The sequence below is a fragment of the Triturus cristatus genome, chromosome 4_2, assembly GCF_964204655.1.
Source record: "Triturus cristatus chromosome 4_2, aTriCri1.1, whole genome shotgun sequence".
Lineage (NCBI taxonomy): Eukaryota > Metazoa > Chordata > Amphibia > Caudata > Salamandridae > Triturus > Triturus cristatus.
In genome coordinates, this window is record NC_140586.1 from 864,057,937 (window position 1) to 864,067,483 (window position 9,547).

Below are 9,547 nucleotides of genomic sequence, written 5' to 3' on the forward strand. Positions count from 1 at the left end.
AGGTGAAATACGGTTTCTTGGCAGGCAGGCGAAACTGGCCGAGGCAGGCACCGTTAGCCGCACAGGGAGTAGGACAAAGTTCATGGATACAGATGCGAGCTCAAGCTGAAGCTGTCAAAGGCAGAGGGAAAGGAAAGGCTTGATGGCAGAATCAGGGCCTACTCGCCCGAACTGCAAAATGGAGTAACTGAGCCATATAAAGTCGGTGGCCTTTCATACTTAGGAATCGAATATCCAGCCCATTCATGGCGGATCTGACAGAGGACATGTTGACGGTGGACGCACATGTGTTTGCGTCTTAGAAACTGGAACGGGAGGGAACATACATGTACTGGTAACATGCACATAGAACCGTTGGGGTCCAAGATAGGGGACATAACTGATCATGAAAATCCATATTTCCACATTCCCTCCTTGTCCCCTACTTGCCCATCAAGAGACATCAATCTTCATGAATCCATCGATTAGTTCATGGAGCATCATTTCTTCTTCTTTCTTCTTCCGGGATCTTGAGTGAAAACCTTGATGTGGAATACACGATGTGGCACACAGGCCACAAATCGCTGGTCCACATTGCAGGCATAAGCAGCAACTGAATAGTATAAGAAGGCCAATACCTAGGAAGGATAGAACTCTCCATCCCCAGGCTGATATCACACTCCAAAACCACCCGGACCAAGTCCAAGTGCCTGGACTCTCGTGTATCTGGCTCACAATCTTATGAAGGCGCGTTATAGCTTTATATACAGATGGCGAATTTTCTGGTATGAATACGCAGCAGCTTGATCCGATGACCCTACAAGCTCCGCCCCTATCGGCCAGGATGACGTCAAGGACAAGACGATTTTGAAGAACAACAATCCTCATAGCATATTGCTCCTCTGTCAAGTTGCCTAGGGCGGCAATAGTTTCATTCACTACAGCTTCAAGAGTCTTAGTTAATCTACGTATCAGCTTACTATTTGAAATTGTACCTATATAGGGAAAGATGCCTTTATTGAAATCTACATACTTGTCCCATGCTGTCTCAGTGTAATCGACAATTGGGAGATCTCTCCGCTCTCTATTGTGTACTAAATGAATATTTCTGTAATAATCAGGAGGAGCTAGGAAAACAGGTGGCAAAAGGAATGCAATGTAGCAGGTACCATCCCAATCTAGAGGTAAACGCATATATGCAGTCTGACCACATACAAAGTAGGAATGGCGAGAAGCTCTAAATGAAGATTTGCCTTGATCACTGAATTCTACTATAGTAGTGCATTTACTATGGCCCATATGTATGGAACCACTTTTTCTTACACATAATTCACCCTTTACTGGGAATACTGGCATGGTGGGCAAAATTAGTTCAACTTCGGATTCGACATTCAGAATCATGAGATTAGGTGTAAAATTACCTAATCCATATACTTCATTTTCTAGATCAGTTCCTGTTCTTTTGGGGCGACCCTCCTTGTCAGGGTAGCAGACCTTGAGTAAAACTAGGTTCAGGTTACCCCATACCCAATGATCTTGGTAAACTGCTGTGTCTGAGTCTATGGAATTGATTAAACTAAACCATGCTCCACAGGAGCCATTATGTGTAAATGGATGTGGAAAGAAAGGCAAAACTCCCTTAAAATTCTGATAGGGAGGGAGTCGGCCACACACCCAACAATTAGTGGCATTACTAGTCTGATGGGAATGATGCAACATACTAATGAAAGTATTATTGCGCAGCGCAAGTCTATACGACAATTCATGCGGGGGTAGGTCACTAAAAGAATGTTCATCAGTTATATTAAAAACATGTTTAGAAATAGGATAATATATATGCAACAATATACTTGCAGTGATTATTATAAAACTCAAGAAAAACAAAATTAATAACGTCACTATACAGTGGCTACGCAGTGATTTACAATACGCATGTCGTTTCAACATTTTTCGCGTTTTTCCATTATTCAGGTCTAAGGGATACATGTCGGAGACAGATTCAACCGCTTCACCTTGGAGAGGACTTAAACAATCAAATCGTCCGACGGTTTGGGCCTAAGTTTTAATTTATAGAACACACGAGGTGGGCTGTTTACATCTGAAGGAAGTCCATGAAATTTCTTGATATGACTTGAATGCACCCATCCTTTCCTGCCCTCGATCTTCACGGCTGTCCTTGTGGTCAGCAAGACCAACTTGGGTGTCTTCCACCTGGGCTCCAGCTGAGTCTTTCGGTCGAAATTTCTCACAAGCACAAGGTCCCCCGGAACTACGTCATGGGGTTTCACCTCAGTATTGTCGGGAAAGGCTGCAGCTACCTGTGAACGACAAGATTGTAGTGCAGACATCAAGGAAGCCAGGTAATCTGTCAACATATTACAGTCAACATCAGTTATTTTACGTGGTATAGGCGTCCCCCACATATTAGGTGGTCTTCCAAAGATCACCTCATAAGGGGATAGCCCTGTTCGAGAGTGTGCTACCATTCTCATGTAAAAGAGTGCAACTGGTAAGGCTACTACCCAATCAACCCCTTTTTCCCTACATATTTTGGACAATCTGATTTTCAGAGTTTGATTATGTCGTTCCACGAGACCTGCTGCCTCGGGGTGTCGGACACAATGAAACTTCCACTGATATCCTAGCAAGAGTGAAACATGTTTCATCAGTTCGGATGAGAAGGGCTGGCCGTTATCTGAATAGACAACACGTGGTAACCCGTACCGTGGGAAGAATTCTCGAACTAGCTGTTTGGCAGTAGTCGGGGCAGTGTAATCTGATACTGGGTAGGCTTCGGTCCAACGGGAAAGAGCACAGACAACTACGAGAACATATTTGAATCCTCGACATCGTTCCATCTGGATATAATCCATCTGGAGGACTTCAAAAGGGTGATCAGGAGGCTGAAATCCACTCTACGGGGATGCTTTTTCCTGGGTTAAACTGACAACATATCATACAGGTACGGACTTTTTGCTTAGCTGCTGCTCGTAAATGTTTGTTGAACCAAATGTGTTGAATGCTGTCTAGCATAGCTTTCTCCCCTAAGTGTGCCGGACTATGAATTGTAGTTATGATAGCCTGGACCATAGAATCAGGAAGGAACCATACAGATTTCTCCTTCGTCATCCATCCCTGGTCCGTTTGGATCCCTCCTAATTCCGTCCATTTCTTTATTTCGTCTGCGGTAGCATGTGTCTGTATGTCAATTATGTCAAGTGCGGGATCCTTAATCGTCATACAATGTGTTGGTGTCGGGACTATTGGCTTTGTCATGTCGGATGTGCGAGTCTGAGCAGTCTGTTTAGCTGTTCGGTCAGCTAAATCATTGCCTTGAGAAATGATATCAGTGACTTTCGTATGTGCTTTGCATTTCATAATCGATATAGCAGTGGGCAGATGAATGGCGTCTAACAGAGCATGAATGAGGGACCCGTGCTGAATGTGGGTGCCATGAGAAGTTAAATAACCTCTCTCTCGCCAAAGCACCCCGAAGTCATGTACAACTCCGAATGCATAACGTGAATCAGTGTATATGTTAACTTTCTTACTTGTGGCTTGAATACAGGCTTGTGTCAGAGCAATAAGCTCTGCTGCTTGAGCTGACAAAGTATCTATACAGTTTGTTTCGATGACTTCAGTATCTGTCGTGACTGCATACGCGGCCACTAAATCTCCTGTACCTGTCCTCATACATGATCCATCTACATACAACGTCAGGTCTGGATCTAACAATGGAACGTCTGTCAAGTCTTGTCTGGGTTTCGTTGTTATTGTAATAACTTCAACACAATCATGAGCTAGTGGGTCTGTTCCTATTACAGGTAAAAGTGTGGCAGGATTCAATGTATTACAACGTCGGATTTCTATATGTGGCTGAAACAATGTCAGTTCATACCCTGTAAGTCTTGCTATGGTCAAGTGTTGTGTTTGCGTTCGGTTCACAAGAACCTCTACTGCGTGTGGTACTTGTACTGTCAACGGATGTCCTAACACTATGGCATCGCTTTGTCTTATTGCTAAAGCTGTTGCTGCCACTGATTTCAGGCATGCAGGCAAAGCCTGAGCTACGGGATCTAATGTACTAGAGAAATAAGCACATGGCTTGCGTGATCCTGCTTGTTCCTGAGTGAGCACTGACAAAGCAGTACCTTCACGTTCTGTAACAAAGAGTGTAAAATGTTTATAGTAACATGGTGTCGCTAAAACAGGTGCTTGACATAGAGCTTTCTTCAAGCTTTCAAAGGCTAGTGTATGTTCCTGAGTCCAAGGGAGGACAGTCGATGTGGCCGCCTCCTGTGTTGTCAACTGAATGAGTGGTTTTGCTAGAAATGCATATTGAGGGATCCACTGCCTACAATATGAAGTGAGGCCTATAAAAGCCCGCACCTCCTTTTGTGTCTTGGGTATTGGCATGTTAGCAATTAACTGAATGCGATCGGGTGTGAGCTGCCTTCCCTCCTTGGACAGCGAGTGACCAAGATAAACAACTCGCTGTACACAGAATTGCAGCTTAGAAGGGGATACCTTGTGCCCCTTTTCGGCTAGAAATTGTAAAACCGTCAGTGATGCTTTTTCACATTCAGGTTCGCTTCGGGCGGTGATCAGCAGATCATCGACATATTGAAGCAGTGCAGTGCAAGCTGGCATGTGTATACTGTCAAGTTCTCGTTTCAGTGCTTGGCTATAGATGCTGGGGCTTTCTGTGAATCCTTGAGGAGCGCGGGTGAATTTAAAGCTTCGTCCATTTAAACTAAATCCGAACAGATATTGGCTCTCCGGATCTATCGGGACGCTGAAAAAGGCATTCTTGAGATCAATTACTGTAAAGAATGTAGCTTGTGAATCAATGGCTGTCAGTAATGATGAGATATCGGGGACCACAGGAAACTGTGGCACAATGCATTTGTTTAGTTCGCGCAGATCAATAACCAGTCGATATACTGGCGGGGCCTTCGGATCAGTTCGTTTAAGAATCGGAATTATCGGGGAATTACATACATTGGAGTCGGTTTCCACAACCACTCCTTGGGCAATGAGCTCATCAATGATTTTCAGTAAAGCCACTGCAGCATCTGGTGGTAACTTGTATTGTCGCATTCGTGGCAGTACCACTCCTGCCTTCAGTGTGACTCGATATGGTGTAATGTTCATGCAACCAACATCAGTAGGGCCTTGTGCCCATAAATGTGCGGGTAAAGTCTGTAATCGGTGATCCATGTCTCTGGATACATAGTGACCTTTGAAATCTCGTAAAAACAATCTTACTCCTTCCGGAGAACAACATATAATAGCCCCTAGGGCTTTCAATGTCTTTATACCTAACAAGTTTTCTGGGCATGATTTGGTAAGCAATAGATCTGTAGTTCGTGTCAAGGGACCAATCGTAAGTGGAAGTGGCTGTGATACTTCATTAACAATAGGTTTTCCTGAAAAACCAAGGGAAACATTTTGAGAGCCTGAGAGGGGTGCCCCTGGAACTTCACTACGTTTTATTGTTGTTCGACTTGCCCCTGTATCAAGTAAGAATTTTCTGTCTTGACCTAATAATTCACTGTGCACATAAGGTCCTTCTTGATCTACTGGGATTTCAATAAGGGGTAAGTCAACTTCCCTCTCTAGGCTTTTTCATGCGTAACGCTGATACTCAGGATATTCATACTGTGCGGTCTGATACATTTGTCGTGTTGTTGTTTGTGTGGCAGCAACAGGCAACGGTGGTGCAGCTGGCACAAACTGTATTGGCTGTTGTGCGGCTGGCATGGCCTGTGCATGCTGCGGAGCTCCTTGTTCATTCTGATCTTGTCTGAGTGGCCGTGGTCTTTCCTTTGCAATACCTACAGCTATATTACGCTTCAGGACTGGACAATCGTGTACATAATGACCTAGTTGTTTGCAGTAATTGCATGTTCCTTTTATAGGAACTGCTGAATCTCCGGAATGTGTCACACCCTTTTTGTGACCATCCGCTGGTACTGTCTGGGAAACTAGCATTTTCATTTTAGTGTCCTTCATACGTCTTTGTTCGTGTTCTTGTTCATCTCTAATTCTATTGTGATGATACTGTAACATTTGCAACATTTGTGACGGAGTGTTACCCTGCCATGTACTCTCGAATTTCAATACTCTATTCTTCACTTGAGGCAAGGAATTTTCCACTAATTTTGTCACGAATAAATGTGGATATGACTCACTATTTGCTTTTATCCCACTATTTATACCAAAACATTTTTCAAATCGGGCATAGAAATCACTAGTGTCTTCGTCTTGTTTCTGTTTACAGGCTGAGATTGCACCCCAATCTTCCTTTTTCGTAGCTAATAAACGTGGCAGTACCTGTACTAGCAAACCTGGTAGTGCTTTAACTTTATCCCCAAGCCCTGAACCTGCAGTTCGACCTCTTTCTTCGGTTTCTAATGCTGTCCAGTCTATCTTTTGGTCCCCCACTTCCCACTCTTTTTCCTTAAGTTTTTCATAAATGCCAGCAGGCATTAGCACCTTTAATATCGTCATAATGTCAGGATAGGTATACTCTCCCATCAGTAACATGTCTTTAATTTCTCGGTGGAAACCCGCTGGGTCCTTGTCGTGACTGGGTACCACCTTTTTCATTTCCAACAATTCCATTTTAGATATGGGTGTATATACAAATACACGGTGAAACTGATTATCCTCGCCTTTTATTGGGTGTACTTCTCGTAAAGGATTCTGTCTATCCATGTAATACGGCGTTCTTTCCTTGTGAGGCAGCGAGAAAGGATCTGGGCTTACAAAAAGAAAGTACTGCTTTCTGGATACGAGTATTTCTTTGATTAACTTATTACCTGAACCTTTCCATCTGTTCGTGAGTAATTCAGTTAATATGTCAGGTAAAGGACCAGGATCGGAATGTTGGTTCTTATATAATATAAGAAGTTGCTGAATCATGTAAATTCCAGCTAAACGCTGTTCATCTGGACTGAGGTTCAAAAACGTGTGTGCTACTGTGTCATCACCATATTTTCCGGGACTATCAATCCAATGAACGGCGGACCTAGCTAATTCTTGCTCATCCATAGAATCGAGGAGGTGGTAACCCCTTCGTTCTCGGAGTATTTTGTCAGCAGCTTGAAACGAATGTTCGGGAGACTTCAGATTTATGATAGGTGTCGGATAAGTTCTGTTATTATCTGGACATATCGAATGAATCGGATCAGTAAAACATCTAGTATTATTGCAGGACCTTCCTCTACCTACATAGGCTATGGTATCTGACTGTCTTACGGGATCCCCTGATTCGGGCACCTCGTTTTGTTCAAACTCGTCTGTCTCCAATCTCTCTTCATGTATACGTTCTATTTCTTTCCTTATTTTTCGACACATGGCTACTATACTTCCTTGTTTATCATGTCTTCCGTCTGATATATTCTGACTCCATCTCGTAAGAGTTTGCATTATTTCCGGGTCCACCCCCGGTCGGTCTTGATTTCTGATCACACAATTTACGAGAAAACGTAGCAATTCCCCCTGTATCTCCACTTTCTGATATTCCATAGCTCTGTTAATGCATTCAGGATCTCTCCCTGTTTGGACAAAATGATATATGTTATCCAGGTTGATAGCCATTCCTGGTAGCTTCCCTAAAAACCCTGCAGCTCTTCTGATACGTAATGATGCCATGACCATTTCATCCTCTTTGCCGGGCACCGGGTCATATCTACAATCTACTAAAAGGTCCTTAAGCATGCGAGTATTTATAAGTTTGGGCGTACGTGTATGTACTGGTTCTTGAAAAGTAAGTTTACTTATTCGGGGTGGCGTAGAATAAATGCTAGTAGCACCTCCGGTAGCCCCATCTGGGGTACTGGGCGCGAAAGGATTCGTTGAACGTGCTACAGCAACTACAGGTGTGGACACAACTGTAGAATCGGCTGCGGAGACAGATGCGGAAACAGATGTGCTTGCCGAAGCTTGTGTCGGAGTTTGTTGTTGCACAGAGACAGATACCTGATCTTGACGTTGAGCCCCCCCAGCAGACGGTCTATGTGGTGCGGGGTTAGCATACTCGGGAGCTGCGTCATCTAAATACGAGGAAAGAAAAACATCTTCTGCGGTTCTGGGATGTCCTTTAGGATGTACTTTTATTGGAAACAATGGGGGTGGCAAGTCTTTTGGTATCTCCGTAGTAGCCTTAGGTAATCCTTCGGCCAGAAGGGGATACATACCTTTCATAAGGGCATTTCTTTGCCTATCGGTTTGCTCTGCTTTTACTCGTGTACCCTCTTCAATCAATAAACTTTCTCGGACTTTATTTGCACTTTCTTTACTTCTCTCTTCCTGTCTTAGCGCTTTCTCGGTACGTCTATGCGATTCTTTACGCCATAACTCAACAGCGTCTTTCTGTGACTGTCTAGCTTTCCTTTTCCACAACTCTTCTTCTACTTTCATAATGCACTCTGCATCCCAGGTCCCAGCTGCGGGCCACCTCTGACTTTCTGGTAATTCTTTGGTGTAGTCCACCCATAAATCAAGAAATAATATGGCATCTAAGCCATGTTTGTGATACATGAAGTGCCCTGGAGTGTCCCTAGGAGGAATAGGAACTGCTTCTTCAAGTACCCCTTTTCTCGTAGTGATCTGTCTTAACTTCGAAAAGAGCGGCATATTGACAACTGATCTGATACTTGAATTTGAACACACTTAGTACAAAAAGTACAACAATGAACAATCATTCATACCACAATATGCAAGACGTTTAACACATTAAACATTAAACATTAAACATTTTTAACCTTTAAAATGACCAACAATGATGATCGTCTGCATAACTAATCACCAAGCATAATTCTTGACAATAACTAAAAACTTCGGAATACTTGATATACTGCTAAACAGTACATATACACTGCTGAAACAGTGCAGACCGGATTTGTGTACCCAAATCCGTCTTGACCGGCACAACCTAAGTGCACGTCAGAACGCCTCCCCAGCAATGGTACTCACCGGGTAGCTCGGAACGGAAGGCCTCGAAATGGGACTGGACTGGACTCGACACTGCGGACATCGAACTCTCTGGACGTCGGGACTTCGAAATCTGGTGGGCCTCTGTATACCTCGGATCTTGCTCTCTCTCTGCTAGGCTCTGGTCGGGATACTTCGCACTTCTCACCGCCTCGTCTGGGTTGATCGCAGCCTCAGTCGCCCCCGCTTGACCGGAGGGAGCTACAGGAAATCCTGCTGGTACGCGTTATGGTCCGTCCAGCTGTGGCAGGAGACCGGGCCTGCAACGCACCACCGGCGCGTGAGATGAGAAAGTGTCCCTGTTCGGGCGCCAATCATGTGGTAAATATTTTATTACCGGGACTGAATTTAATACGGAATCTAAATAAAACAGCTCAGTGAAATAAGAGGCAGAATCCGTGGTATAAGAGGTTTCTGAATGGGCTTTATTCAAAATGGCCGACTCGAGTCGCGGCCTTCATGTTCCGTCACCACGGGGGTTCAGGAAGTGAAGTACAATATTTTATTGACAGTCAATCGTTTTTATAGAATGTACATTACAATGAAACAAATGCAGAAGGCGTAACAA